Genomic DNA, 16619 nt, shown 5'->3' on the forward strand with positions numbered 1-16619 from the left:
ACAGGTGAGGAACAGCTAGAACTACTCCTTCCCTCCTCTCCTGTGTACAGGAAGAGGGGGCAACTGGTTTTCATGCAGGGGAGGGGTGGGGAGGAAGGGAAGCATGCAAATATTCAGTCTCTCAGGAAATATTCCATGAGGAGTCATGTAATCCTGGTTGTTCCTGGGCTATTTTTTTCCTCAGGTGGCCATTTTTGCTCTGGGACAAAAAGATCTGATGTATGCATCCTTCTAACTGCTTCTCCTGGTAGAAAACAAATGTACATCATCCTAGTGATGAAGTTGAAATACTAAATATGCTTCTCTCAGTTTGTTGCACAAACTAAGGGAAAAAACTGAGGAAAATATATGGAAGCACAAGCATCTCCATTAAATTATATACTTATTATTTTTTAAACACAAAAGAATGCACTGTAGTACAGCAGGATGTTATTAAGACTAAGAAGGCCACCATTTCAAAACTGTCATCTCAGTTCATGCCTGAAAAAGGAAATATACTTAGGCAGAAGTAAATTATCATGCAAATTAATATTTGCATACAAAAATGCAAAGGCACTTTCCTATTATGCACTTAACCAAGATTGGGTATGTCGCTGTAATATGAAGACCTGGGCTTATGACCTTTAGCTTCATTTGTCGGTGTGCAAACCAAAGCCTTACAAATAGAAATGGTGCTTCCTGCAGATGCTTGGAAAAGAGATGGAAGAAGGAATTTCTGCCACATATAGCATCAAACCATGTTATTTGCATCATAAAAATATGCCATCTATCCGTGGTACTTAGGTGGCTCGCAGTACTTGAGTGCTTTACAATCTCTGATATATTTTTCCTCACAGTACTCTGTGATGTGAGGATGTGCTTTCTTCCCCATTTTACAGATGGGAAACAGGGGCAAAAGGCATCTACACTGCCCCAGTACAGCACTGTGGAAATGTTTTGTTCCCACTCTAAATATACTGCCTCCCTGACCAGAAATAGCTTACCTGGTTTACTCCAGCCACCAAATGATAAATAGCTAAGTGGCCATTGCTAAAGGTAGATCAAGTAGATAATTCCTCTGCTGTTATGGATCAGTTATAGAATCTTCTCTCCCAAAACATATCCTCTGCCTATTCTGTGGATAGTCTATTCACAGTATAGCTATGGTGTGGCAAGTGGGGCATCAACCCTAGATGCCAATTTAGAGGGAGTACCAGCTCCAGCATTCCATCCATCCTCTTTTGCTGTTCAGTGCTCAGCACTCCCCTTTCTACCTAGGGCACCAAAATTGTTAGTTATGCCTCTGCCATGTAGACATGGCTTTAGAATTTAAATTAAGGAAGTGAGCTAAAATCATACAGCACAATAGGGGGAGAAAGTAAAACTCTTTGAAAAAGTAATGATGGTCCTGCCAATCTATTTAGCCAACAAGAGTCAGTCAGTTAGGAAAACTGAATAGGTTTTCTACAGCCACACAAATCAGATGTTGTTAAGACAATGAGAGTAACTCCAGTAAATCATATTTTTCTGTTCCATTCTTCCAAGATTGTTTGGTGATCATGTTGCTGAAAGGTATTTTGAAGTCAATAAAGTCAACATTCATTCATAGACAGGACAGAATATGTGCCTATTTATTATCAAAAGCATTGGCCTTTTGGCTCTAGGTTTAAATCATGTCACCAAATTTCCTATCCCTCATAAAGGGTGCTCAGTTCTGATCTTGCCTCCCTCCTCACCCCAAAGCTATCACTGACTCTGAATATAGCCACATTTGCCCTTACTTCCCATAACATTGTTACAATTGTATCTAAGTCAAATACCAGGCAAGAAAAGACTTTACCTTTAACCCTGAAGCTGTCTTTTTTCTCTTTCCCCCTGTTTCACATATTCATGGAAGTTTAGGGTTGGAAGGGACCTCATGAGATAATCAGGTCCAGCCCCTCTTCTCTGGGCAAGAAAGACTACTGGGGTCAAATAACCCTAGCAGGGTTATATCCAGTCTCCTTTTGAAGATCTCTAGGGTAGGTGTTTCATAGTATTTGTTTTATATAAGTGAAAATGAAATGGTGAGGAAACAGAATGAATTAAAAGTCATTCAACAGATATAACTATATTCATGGTAATTAAATATGATACAATTCCAAGCAGTAAGAAGGTAGCCTGATAAATTTATAACTATTTGCTGCCAGTGGAAAAATAACAAGATATTTTCATTGTTGGTCATCAAGAATAGCTTGTGGTGATGAGCAAATCAATGAAAACTAGGCAAGTAGTGTAGTGTTTTTGACAAAGATTCTGAACAACAATACAGTCTCCTTTTCATGGACATATTGGAAGTAGCTTAATAAAGGAAGAATTGATGTGGGATAGGTAAAATTACTATAGCTCTTAGAAATTTCTATGAGGAATACTTTCAAGAGACAACTGGATCAACAACATATGTGGAGAAAATTTAAACTATTGCTGTTAGGGTAATTGAAGTTAGCTTCTGGGACAGATTTTGGAAGCATTGAGTCAACTAGTCCTGGATGTATTTTCAAATTTGGTATCTTTGGGTATGCATCTATAGTTGTAACTCATTTTTGCAAGTATAACGCACTGATTGTATGTGGAATGTCAAGAATGGTAACTGAACCCAGGATTTCTGGATTGCAAAAAATAAAAGAAAGGTTCACATCTTTTGTTACTGGAGTTAAATAACCTTGCAAGGGTTGTAACACACCTCTGTGGGGTGCTGTTAGAGGGGGACGGGAAACCACACTGTTTAAGCTGGGGTGGGCAATTATTTTGGGCAGAGGGATGCTTACAGAGTTTTGGCAAACTGTCGAGGGCCATATGGGTAGCCCCGCCCCTTGACAGGTGCCCTGCCCCCTCGTAGCCATCTTGTGACCAGACATCTCATCCCCTAATCCCCACCTTTGCCACCAGAAGTACCTCCCCTTGGCCCTGGAAGTACTTCTTTTTGGTCTACTGACATACAAAGGAATGTCTTACATTCCGTATAGAAACAACCTTGAAATACTTGGGATCTGACACCACAAGATAGCACCATAGTAGTAATTTGTGCAATGATGGGTCTTGAGGTGACTTAGAAGATGAATCCTTGAGCCACAGATCCATCTGCAGAAATTGCAGGTCTTTCTACATGGGAACGTAGGTCAGGATTTCTCTCCTTTTCCTTTCTCCAGTCTTTTTCTCTGCTTTAGGGACAAGATGCTTTACCTCAAAGTGGGCTTCTGTGTGGTCGAGGTTGAGGCTGAGGTGTCACTGGAGTCATTTAGTAGCCAGCTCCTGTCAGCTCTTGATGTCAGCATGTTTTCTCGAGGTATGCCTTCAGTTTGTCCTTATGGGGTGCAGATAGAAGTGAAAATTTTCACCCAATTTGGCCACAAAAAGCAGTTTACAGCTGTGGCCAAACACAAGTGCATGACTGCACACAGCTTCAAAAATGGCTGATCAAGTGAAAATATGACCCTTCATTTCATGAGGTATCAGATAAAAATGTTTCAAAATGTAGCATCTTTTGTAACTTGTGTCTCTGGAGCTCCCTGCCTCTTGCTGTTTTTAGAATGGGGGGGGAGGGAGAAAGGGAATGGAAGGAGTTCAGTCTGAGGTTTTTTCAGACCCCCTCTCTCCCTGGAGGATAGGGCAGGTATATTAGAGCCCTCCTGAAGTGGAGGGGGGTGGGGATCCAATTCTGGTGATGGTGCCATCACAAGGGGTTTGGCTTTTTTGACTATGGTCCACACTTTGGGGAGAGAAGCAGCAGCTTGATGGGAAGTAATGGCCTTCACCTCACCCTGAAAGGGAAAAAGCTCTTTTCAGCCAAAATGGCTGAACTGTTTGACAGGCCTTTAAACTAAGATTTCTCGGGGACGGAAGGTCAATTAACAGTTCTAGTCCAGGTCATGTCAAACACAGTATTAACAGGTTAGGTAGCCCAAGGGAACCTACTCCGACAACAGACCAAGGGAAGATCATGTCGCAGTGCACAGGGAAGCCTAAGGTTTCCCATGGCAGCCTTAGCTGCTGGTACACAAACATCAGGATTTTGGGAAACAAGCAAGAGGAACTGGCCCTTCTCCTGAGCGACAAAGATTATGATCTTGTAGGAATAATGGAGACCTGGTAGGACTCCATCCACAACTGGTCCATAGTTATAGAAGGCTCTATACTTTGTACAGGAGAGACCATGTTGGGAGTGGGGTGGAGGTATACCTCTCTACGTGAAGGAGCAGTACACTTTCCTTCAAACCAAATTTAGCAACCGAGGAGTGTGTTTTGCGACCTTCTGGGTTAAAATACAGGGTGCGCATGGGGAAGAGGATATAATTGTAGGAGTCTATTACAGACCTCCCAACCAAGAGGAAGAGCTGCATTGTGAATTCAATAGGGTGTGGCTGAATGCTTTTGATGCATGTTTGTAATGGGGGGGCTTCAACCTTCCCAATATATCATTGGAAGAGCACACAGCCAAATCTGACAGTTTTTGTAGCTTCCTCACTTGCATTGATGAGCAAGAGGTCTATGGGCTGACTGGGGAAGATCACGTCCTCTGTCCAGTGCAGGGTGGGCAAATCTCTCAGTAAAACAGAAATCCTCAACTTTGGGAAGGCTGACTTTCACACACTCAGGAGACTGGTCAGCCAGGTACTATGAGATCATAGCCCCTTAGAAAGGGGAGTCCACAAGGAATGGTTGTTCTTTAAGAATTCAATCCTTGAAGCACAAGGAAAGTCAATTTCATCCCACAGGAAATGCACTCAGTGGGCTGGAGACCCCCCTTGGCTCAATAAGGAACTTTTGGACCTCCTGAAACTAAAAAAAGAAGCCTACACCAAATGGAAAACGGGAATCATCAAGGAGGTCTACACAGCACTAGCCTACATCTGTAGAGAGTGAACCAGAAAAGCCAAGGCAGAAACTTAACTCAGGCTAGCCATGAGAATCAAGGACAACAAAAAGTCGTTTTTCAGATATTTGGGAGGTCAGAGAAAGAACAAAGGCAACATTGGACCCCTGCTAGATCAAATGGGGTAGCTGATGTCTGACACTCAGGAAAATACAATCTCCTGAATGACTACTTTGCATTGGTTTTCCACCCACCCAAGGGAGTCACCATGTTGAACAGGATGCAAAGCATCCAGGGCATGGAAGATGGACCCACAATTGACATAGATAAAGTGAGGCAATACCTCAAGAGGCTCGACATCCACAAGTCCCTGGGCCCAGATGGAATGCACCCGAGAATCCTGACGGAGCTGGCAGACATCATAGCACTGCCCTATGGTGAAAATATTTGATAACTCATTGATCTCGGGAAGGTGCCAGAAGAGCAGAAAAGAGCCAATGGGGTCCCAATCTTCAAGAAAAAAAGGAAGGCAGATACAGGGAATTACAGGCCAATCAGTCTGACATCCACCCCTGGAAATATCCTGGAGAAAATTATCAAGGGTTCCATCAGCAGCAGGCTAATGGAAGGCAACTTTCTGAGTGCCAGCCAACACAGCTTTTTTACTGGAAGGTCTTTCCTGACAAGCCTCGTCTCCTTCTATGGCCAGGTGATGAATTGCCTGGACAAGGGAGATAAGGTTGATGTCATATATCTGTATATCAAGAAAGCCTTTGACCTGGTCTTCCATGATGTCCTTATGGTGGTTACACTGGAGAACTGTGGCCTCAATCATCTCATGGTCTGATGGCTGGGGAACTAGCTCTGGGGTTGGACCGAAAGACTATTAGTTGATGGGAGCAAATCAGCCTGATGCAAGGTGACCAGTGATGTCCCTCAAGGCTCAGTACTCAGGCCAGTACTCTTTAACATCTTCATTAATGATCTTGATTTGGGCATCAGATGCAGACTGGCAAAGTTTGCAGATGACACTAAACTATGGGGGAAGGCAGTCACACTGGAGGACAGGCTAGGGATACAGACTTACCTGGACAGGCTTGCAAGGTGGGTGGACAAAACCTGATGGCATTCAACGTAGATAAGTGTACCTTTTGGAGGAAAAACCAGCACCATACTTATAGGCTTGCCAGTGCTATGCTTGCTAGCATCATGACAAAAAGAGACATGGGGGGTCTTGAATTGACCACAACATGAACATGAGCCACCAGCATGCCATAGCCAGCAAAGAAAGCCAAACTCTGGCAACCATTCACCAGTGCATCTCCAGCAAAATGAGGAATGTCATCCTCCCACTTTCCTTGGCCTTAGGCTGCAGCTGGAGTACTGAATCCAGTTTTGGGCCCCCCACTTCAAGAAGGATGTGGATAAGTTTGAAAGAGTCCAGAGGAGAGCCACCTGCATGATCAAAGGCCAAGAGAGAAAGCCTTATGAAGAGAGGCTGAGGGACATGGAACACTTTAGCCTGGAGAAGAGAAGGCTCAGGGGGACTTGGTGGCAGTCTATAAGTATATAAGGGGTGTGCACCAGGATCTGCGAGAACACCTGTTCACCAGGGCTCCCCAAGGGATAACAAGCTCTAACAGTCACAAACTTCTGGAAGGCTGATTTATGTTGGACATAAGGAAAAACTTCTTTATAGTCCAAGTGTCCAGGGTCTGGAACAGACTCCACCCACAGGTGGTTCAAGCACCTACTCTGGACTCATTCAAAAGGTGTTTGGATGCTTATCTTGCTGGGATCATCTGACCCCATCAGACTTCCCATTGTTCTCAGTTACAGCTGGGAGCTGCAGTTTTGTCTGCATCCATAGTGTTTCCTATGCTGTAAGATCTTAGGCTGTAACTAAGCTGAAAATAGAGCACTTCTTTTGGGAGTCAAGAGTTAGGCATCTGCATATAATTTCTGGTCCAACGAAGTTGGTATTTGAGGATCACTAACTCTGTTCTGGTAACATTGGCTTCTGCAAGGATGCTGGTGTTTGTAGAAATCTTCCCATTTGATATGGAGAATTGGCTCTTTAGATGACAACAGTAGGTCACCCACATTTCAAATTCAGAGAGGAGAGTGGGGATAATGACTGTATTGTAGATCTGGATCTTGATGTCTTTCGAGAAATTGTGATCCATAAAAATACGCCTAAGCAATTACCCCAAGGAAGTGCTTGTGTACTGGATCTTGTGCTAGACCTCCTCATCAATGTTCCCTCTCTGAGAGGTGGCCATTGAGGTAAGGAAAGTCCTTGATTACCTTCAGGATCTCTCCCTTGATGGTAATTTGAGTAGAGAGATTACACTTGATGGATTGATGCAGTTAAAAACCTTGATGAGGTCATAAAGGCCATATACAGATCCTGTTATTCCTGACACTTTTCTTGGACTTGGCAGGCAAGAAAGATCATGTATATTGATGCATAGGATTGTCTGAAACTTCATGAGCTTCTTTCAGGACTTCCTCAGCAACAGGTAGAAGGCAATTCAGGAGGATGCAGGCTAAGTTTTTCATTGCTTTAGAAAGGACAGGAATACCTCAATAGTTCCTACACATAGACTTATGCCATTACTTGAAGATAGTCACAATGTTGTCATTCTTTGGGTTCCTCAAGCAGCATTCCCTCTAAGCTGTGTGGCATGTGTGGCCATGCAGGTGTGTTCATGCCATGCTGCTAGGCACACCTGTGTGGCCACGTACACCACACAGCTTAGAGGGAACGCTGCCCTCAAGGGATCTCTTCATTGTTCCAAATTTGGAGAATAAATTTGTGGAGTCTCAGCACCATTTCTTCACTGCCAGTGTTGAAGGTTTCAGCAGGTATTCCATGTGGCCCAGTAGCCTTATTGTTTTTGGTTTCCTTGATGACAAGCCAGACTTCTATGATAATAGGGTTGAGAAGGGATCCCGTTTCAGGGTATTGGAGGACAGATTCAATGATGGCATCTATCACAATTGACGTATGACTCAGGAGTGCCTCAAAGTGCCACTACCTTGGATAGTTTTATTGTCTTTGAGGAGTACTGAACCATCCTGCAATTGCAGGAAAGTAGGACCAGGGAAGGCTGGACCATAGATGGCTTTTGTTGCCTCAAAGAAACTATGTATGTCATCTTTGTCAGCATAGAGCTAAATCGCCTTGGCTTGATTTTCTAGATCCTACTTTGAACTTTGGCTTTGCAGAGTGATGTCTACTTCTGCTGAGATGAGGTGTCATTTTGTAAAGAAGGATGACATGAATTTCTGTACACAACCACTGTGTGAGGTAGAGAAGCATTATCCCCATTTTAAAGGACAGTAAAATGAAACTGAAAGAGGAAATTATTTGGCCAGCATTATGCACAGAATAATGGCACAGTCAGGAACAGCACACAGATACTGGATGTGTCTACATGTGCAATTAATGCAAAGCAATAAACTCCAGAGCTTATTGCTCAAGTGTATTGCTTCTGGGTGCGCAATTTGAACATGCACCTCCTAGGACTGTAGTATGCAGAGCCAGGTCAGAGCAGTCCCTACTAGCAGGGGCCTTGGGAGTCAGCCTGCCAGCCCAGGGCTGCTTCCCCTGACTCAGTGTGCTGTGGAGGGGCTGGCTGGGACAAAAGGGTGCATTAGTGTGGGGCTAGCTGGAAAGCAGCCCCCACACTGAAGCACCCATATGCCCCAGCCAACGAGGACAGCATCTACATGTGTGCTGCTGAGGAATAAAAAACTCCACAGCAGGGTAGTACTACAAGTACTAATACTACTTGTAATTACAAGTACTACCCTGCTGCAGTTAATTATTTTACTCCAGCCTAATAGGGCCACATGTGTAGACATCTTACATTTACTGCAGAGCTAGTCAACTCCGCAGTAAATGTCTTGCATAGAGACACCCACTGGGGGTGCTAATTGCACAGTAGCCTAATAATACTGCACAGTAGTGTGTCACAGCACAAATAATGCTAATACACTACTGCACAGCATTATTAGGCTACTGTGCAGTAGCATCATTAAAAAGGCATGCATCCACACCACTGTACAGTAATGGCAATTACTGTGAATTTAGTACTTGATTATACAAGTACTAAATTTAATGCGCCTTAACTGCTGTTAGTGAATATGTAGACACACCCACTGCCTCTCAATTTCCTGCTCTTAGCACTAGTTCTGAAGACTCCTGAACCAAAATCATGACACAAATGTCACAGTACCATGGAGGCTAGATACTGCATCACAACTGTGCATACAATACTGTAACTAACAAGTAGTTTCCACCAGTAACTAACAAGTAGTTTCCCTGTTAGTGATATAAGCAAAAGTCACATTTATAGATCTCTGTGTTAACAATGTAAAAGGATTAGAGGCCTGGCAAAATTGAAATGCTGTGATAGAAGAAAAATGTTATATATAGATGAGCAGTAAATATACACACTATTTTCTAAAATGGCTATGAAACAAAATAACCTGAAGATGGGAAAATATTGTTTGAGAACAGTAACAAGTTGAAGTATATCCTACAGAGTGTTGTTTTCTAGACTTTAGAAAGGCAAACATCCACTTGTAATTCTTTGATAAACAAGTCTTTCCCTTTAACTATTAGAATCTGAAAATACAATTTAAGATTAAGAAAAATTACTTCAGATTGCTCAGTGAAAATTATACCTTTTGTAGTTAAGGCTGTTATCATGAAATTCTCTATTTATTTACTACCTGCATTTACCCAACTACTTAAAATTAGAATCCAGCACTGCATATCGATTTCCAATTGATGGATATCATCTATGCTCCAATAAAATGACAGGCCCTCAAAATTCTACCAGCAGAGACCTTTATAATACATGACATTAGTTAAATATATTTTATTTAACACTGAAGAAAATTTGCATTTCATCTTTCGGCCTTTTACGGAGCTGCTGCAAATGATTTAAGCTTAGTTTTTAGATTTCAGAATCATTTCATTTCAATTTGGGCTCACTCTTGTATAATTTTTAGTCTTTGTTCACCCAAATGTAGACTACTGACATTTAGCATGTGGAATAACATGTCAAAAATATGGGACGCTTAAATTCACGGTTTGTGGATTTAGTAAAGATGTGAAATAAAATCTTTGATGCGTGTTAAAATCACAGTAAAATGTAAGTGAAACCTAATTGTAGAATATAAATGAAGCTTAATTGTTTACCATGCACTTGTAGTTGAAATCCTGCTGTGTAATGCATAGCAGCATCATTTCAGGATATGTCAACACTCCAAAGCAAAGTCCAAGACAGTTTGGCTGTGACAAACTGATTGTTCATGAGCCAAATTATGTAGAGCTTTTCAGGTGAAGAAAATACAGCCTTTTATAGCAGAGATCTTTTAAAGCTTCCTCTTAGAGAACAAAGAAAATAGTCACTCTGGAGAAAAGGCTGCATTAAAATTAGATTTACTACAAATAAAAGATTTAATAATCACATTTTGCTGCAATTTAATAGTTGGCAATGTACAAGCAGCTGCACTGATCATATATATGGCCTTGTTTTAAAAAAAACCTTATTACCAGATTTAGTAGTACAGTAAGCATCCATTAGACTATGTTTTGCTGCAATGAAATATTGTACTCAAAATTCCAGTGCGAATCTTTTGCAAAAATTAACATGTCAAAACAATAATACTAATTAAGGCAACAATAAAATAAGCTTTCTGCAGCGTAATGGCAACCTGGTTTGAAAGTAATAAGTGTTTGTTAAAATCATAGCTGTAAATTAAACCAAATGTTGGGATATTGAAGAACCAACTATATTTTTTTCCATTAGTTATCATTCAGTAAGTTATGTATTTTGTTATAAGACCCATTCCAGTGTTAGTTTTTTAAATAGGAAGCATTTTATTTTTAAATGATTTCTAAGTGTGTAAGCAAAAGATATTTTAATATTTCACTACCTAAGAGAACTTTGCATATTTTGAATCTGATCCTTTTCTTACACTGGTATAAGCTACCATGTGAGTTAAATAATTGGAAAGGATGAGCCATGTTCTAAGCTAAGTCGCACTATCATACATCTAGAGAAAATTCCACAGATCTGTGCTGAGAAATTCTGCTTTCCATTATATTAGTATAAGTAGTATCAGAATCTTATTGACTTTTTCACATGTTAGGGAACACAGGTCTGTTCCTCCTGTATCATGCATCAGTCAAATTAGTGTAACTGTCTAGTGGAATTATTTCTGATTTACACTAGTGTAAGTGAGATCTGAATTGAGCCAAATGTCTTTCTATCTGCCATGCACATTTATGTACCTAAATAAATAATATACATTAAATAGTATATATTAAAATAACTGTGTGTGTATAGAGCATTTAAAAATATATCAGGCCCATTTAGCTTCTGTTTCTTCAAAATAAACTATCTGGCTCTTACTGGCTATATATTAATATACTAGCAAATTGCCCATCAAGAATGATGGGAGTACCCCCCATCCCTCCTCCCAGCTTAGCAATCAGCCATGGAGGAACTCCGGGTGCCCCCCCAGACCCAAGTGGCATGAGTCACTGAGCTGGGGGGAGGGGAGGGCTGTGCACTCTACAGTGGACCCAGAAGTGGACCGGAAGTGCTTCTGGTCCATTTCTGGGTCAGCCACTGAGTGCACCAGGGACTCTCCTGCACTCCTGTCGGATACTTCATCCACCCCACCATCTCAGTGTCCACGAGCCATCTGGTACCTTGAGGTATATAGAAAAAACATATAAAGCTGTGTCTTTGTCTGCATCATTGAATCTCTCTGAATTGATTCGGAGGGTTCTGATTCGATTCAGAGGGATTAAAGGGTCTCCTGATTTGATCTGGATTTGGAGATTCGGCAGCCGAATCGAGCTGAATCTTTGCTGAATTGAATTAATGACTAAAGCTTCACACAGCCCTACCAAATAGTCTCGCAAGTTGAAGTAGAAGCGAAATGAACCCAATATCCAAACTGAAAGATTCAATGAGTCTAGTTTACTAAGTTTGTAACAGACAAAAGAAACTGTATAGTGCTAAACAGAAAATGGAAGTTGGTTCAGCTTTTACAGGGTCTTCATAAAGTCCTTGTGCACTTTTAAACTTTAATAATTTAAGTTCTAGGTATAATAGAAACAATCGGTAAACAGCATTTAAAAGCAAATTTATTAACGTTTATTAACATAGAATACACAATACTAGACTTCATAAGTAATAATGAATTTATTCTTAAATAAGATGGAGCTCTGTGCCACTATGCTCTGAATGTATGACAGTTCCTAAATGATGTTTTCCCAGAGACGTGGATAGGCACAGGTGGACCAATAGCTTGGCCTCTGTGTTTACCTGACCTGTTGCCACTGGACTTCTTTTTATGGGGACATGTTAAAAGTGTAGTTTACTTGTCAAAACCACAGTCTTTGGTGGAACTTAGGGCTAGGATCACCAATGCAATTAGTGCAGTAACTCAAGAGCAACTGGGAAACATTTTCAAGGAGTTGGAAGATCGGATTGAGCACTGTATCATGATTTCATAGATTTCATAGACATTAGGGCTGGAAGGGACCTCGGGAGATCATCGAGTCCAGCCCCCTGCCCAAAGGGCAGGAAGTCAGCTGGGGTCATAGGATCCCAGCAAGATAAGCATCCAATTTACTCTTGAAGGTGTTCAATGTAGGTGCTTGAACCACCTCCGCTGGCAGACTGTTCCAGACCTTGGGGGCTCGGACAGTAAAGAAATTCTTCCTTCTGTCCAGCCTGAAACGGTCTTGCAGGAGTTTGTGACCGTTCAACGTCATCATCCCTTGGGGAGCTCTGGTGAACAAACGTTTCCCCAGATCCTGGTGGTCACCCCTGATAAACTTATAGGTGGCCATCAGATCACCCCTGAGCCTACGCTTTTCCAGGCTAAAGAGTCCCATGGCTCTCAGCCTGTCATCATAAGATCTGTTTTCCTGACCTCTGATCATGCACGTGGCTCTCCTTTGGACTCTCTCAAGCTTCTCCACATCCTTTTTGAATTGTGGAGCCCAAAAAAGGACGCAGTACTCCAGCTGCAGCCTCACCAAGGCCGAGTACAAGGGGAGAATGACATCCCGGGATTTGCTCGAGAAGCATCTATGGATGCAAGCCAGCGTTTTGGTCGCTTTACTAGCCACAGCATCGCATTGGAGGCTCATGTTCATCTTGTGGTCAATGATGACCCCCAAGTCTCTTTCTTCTGTAGTGCTATCCAACGTAGCACTGCCAAGCCTATAAGGATGCTGCAGGTTTTTCCTCCCAAGGTGGAGAACCTTGCATTTTTCAGTGTTAAACACCATCAGGTTCTCATCCGCCCATTTGCTGAGCTTGTCCAGGTCAGCCTGGATCACCCGCCTATCTTCTGGCATGCATGCTTTGCCCCAAAGTTTGGTGTCATCGGCGAACTTGGCCAGTCCACTCCTGACTCCAATGTCCACATCATTAATGAAGATGTTGAACAGGATGGGTCCCAGGACAGAGCCTTGAGGGACCCCACTGATCACAGGGCACCACGATGAGTGACTGCCATCGATTACAACCCTCTGGGTCTGACCACGAAGCCAATTTCCCAGCCAGCGGATCGTGGTGGAGGCAAGGCCACAACTGGCCAGTTTGACCAAGAGGTGATCATGGGATACCAGATTAAAGGCTTTTTTGAAGTCAAGATATATGACATCAATCTCTTCTCCCTCGTCCAGGTGATAGGTCACCTGGTCATAGAAGGAAATGAGATTGGTCAAACAAGACCTACCCGCAACAAACCCGTGCTGGCTATCCCTTAGGGTGTTAGCCTGGGCCAGTCCATCAAGGATGGCCTCCTTAATAAACTTTTCTAAGATCTTCCCCAGGATAGAAGTCAGGCTAATGGGCCTGTAGTTAGCCGGATCCACTCTCCTCCCTTTCTTGAAGATCGGCACCACATTGGCCTTCTTCCAGTCTTCGGGCACTACACCAGAGCGCCAGGAGTTTTCAAAGATCCGTGCCAGGGGCTGGGCTATGACGCTCGCCAGCTCCTTGAGTACCCTGGGGTGCAGATTGTCAGGGCCAGCTGACTTGAAGGTATCCAGCTTCTCAAGATGTTCCTTCACGAGATCAGCATTTATGGAGGGTAGGGGATCCCCATCACCCAGATCTCCCTGTCCCATAGCAGGCATGGCCGTCCCATGGGATTCATGAAAGACTGATGCAAATTACCTATTTAATAGGTTGGCTTTTTCCTGGGTGTCAGTTGTCAGTTGTCCCATCTGGTTTAGCAGGGGTCCAACATTGCCCTTGCTTTTCCTCTGGCTCCCCACATATCTGAAAAAGGACTTTTTGTTGTCTTGATGCTTGAAGCTAGTTGGAGTTCAGTTGCAGCCTTGGCTTTCCTGGTTTGCTCCCTGCAGGACCGGACCAGTGCAGAATAATCCTCCTTGGAGGTGAATCCCATCCTCCCTCCTTTGTAGGCTTTCCTTTTTAGCTGCAGGAGGTCCGCTAGGTCCCTAGAGAGCCAGGAGGGCTGCTGTGCCTTCTTGCTGCCTTTCCTCTGTGTTGGAATAGATTTAGCTTGTGCCTTGAGGATCGCTTCCTTGAGAAGCAACCACTCTTCTCGAACTCCCATCTCCCTGGGGTCACGGTCCCTGAGGGCCTGACCGACAAGCCTCTTGAGCTTGTCAAAGTCAGCTTTTCTGAAGTCAAGGACTTCTGTGTTGCTGACTGACTTGCCAGCTTGATGGAGGATGGTGAAGGTGATCAGCTCGTGGTCGCTGTCACCCAACTTCCCATCAATCACTAGGTCGCCGATTAGGTCATCCCCCGTAGCCTGTACCAGGTCAAGCAGCGCTTTGCCTCTCGTTGGCCCATAGACTTGTTGAGTCAGGTAGAGGTCATCCATGCACGAGAGAAAGCTTTGCGACCGCTTGGATTTTGCTGAGTGATCTTCCCACGAGATGTCCGGGTAATTGAAGTCACCCATGACAACCAAGGTCCTGGAGCAAGCAGCCTCAGTCAGTTCCTGGGCGAACTCCTGGTCAAGCTCAGGACTTTGAGTGGGAGGTCTGTAGTAGACTCCCACCGTTGTGTCCCCTGTGCCGTTTTTCCCACGAATTTTTACCCAGAGGGTCTCTAGCTGTCCATGCTGGTCGCCAACATCAGCTTGCAGGGATATGTAGCTTTCCTTCACATAGAGAGCTACACCCCCACCCCTTTTGTCAACACGATCCCTCCTGTACAGGGTATAGCCCTCTATACCCGTGGTCCAGTCATGGGTGGAGTCCCACCAGGTCTCCGTTATCCCAATGATGTCATAATTCTTTGCACTGAGCAGGAGGACAAGCTCCTCCTGCTTGTTGCCCAGGCTCCTGGCATTCGTGTACAAGCAGGCAAGTGTGCCCTTGTGGGCTCTTGCCTTGCCCACAGATTGTGCCAGGGCTGGGGCAGGGGTGGGTTCCCTTAAGTGCCTTGGTCTGCTGGCTTTGCAAGGGTCACTCAGCGGGCCAGCAGTGGTAGTCGTCCCTCCATCCCCCAGCGGGCTTATGATGGATGGTCGTTATGTTGCAGTCTAGCATTGTGTACTCTAGTTGTCCTAAAACTTTAATAAATTTGCTTTTAAAAGCCATTTGCAGATTGTTTCTATCATACCTACAACCTAAGTTATTAAAGTTTAAAAGTGAACAAGGACTTTATGAAGACCCTGTATTATCACCAACAAGATTTTCATGCTATGGGGCTTTCATTGGCAAAGTATAAGTTTGCTGTGATTGTGTCATTTCTGGAGATGTCTAAAATATAATCTGGTGACAATATTGGCATTATGCTCTGCTTCAGAGGAAAAGAGTTAAAAATTGCCTGTTTGGGTAGTTTTGTTCCATGTTCCATACTACAAACTGATACTTCCAATAACAGAAAAAAACAATTGTTTGAGCTTAGGTTGTATATGAGCAAAAACTGATTCAGTAGCAGCACTACAAGTCTTTTGCGTTTAACTTACACACCTCACAGTATTTAGCATGAATCTTACTGTAGGAAAGATTCTGATCTGTCTTTCTCTTACTGAATCTATATCTGTCCATGCAGAAAATATCTATTTTCTATCTTGCGGTCAATCCCCATGCATTTTTGTATAACTGCATAATGTCTCTTTGCATCTCAGCGTTGGGATGCAAGAAGAAAGATGGATTACCCTACGTGTTTTGAATTGCTTATACTTTTGTGCTACAAACAGATGTCTCTTCCTAATCAATTATTCTACTTCACAACTCATTGAACATGAAAAGCACAAACAGACCCATTGATTTGATTGGGAATGTATTCTTTTAGAATATTTTCAAATGGAAGATGGGCGGGGGGGTGCACATATTTTATCTAAATGTTTAAGTACAACTTCAGACCTCTTTCCCCCTCACTTTAAAAAATGTTTCAAAGCTCTTATCTGGCATAGGGGTTAGTACTGAGTCCTATCAGTTAATCAGGAGCTATACTTTGATATAACACACAACATAATGTTATTTGACCCATGTAAGCATAAATGACTCATCACTATAATGCAACAAGGATAGTGGAACAGGCAAATATTTGCTGAAATGGTAAGTGCAGTATAAAAATGTGATGTTTCTATTATCAAATTTATTGATAGGTGGCTGCTTGTACATTTAAAAGCTCCAGCTGGAAAGCCTGATTAGATTTTTACTTACAAAACCTTTTTTGTTAGAAGAGAATGTTACAGTACATTTCTCTTAATTGAATGAGAATTCTCTTATTCTCATTTGATATAGCTG

This window comes from Crocodylus siamensis, chromosome 3, assembly GCF_052110815.1.
Source record: "Crocodylus siamensis isolate JL-2025a chromosome 3, ASM5211081v1, whole genome shotgun sequence".
NCBI classification, from domain to species: domain Eukaryota; kingdom Metazoa; phylum Chordata; order Crocodylia; family Crocodylidae; genus Crocodylus; species Crocodylus siamensis.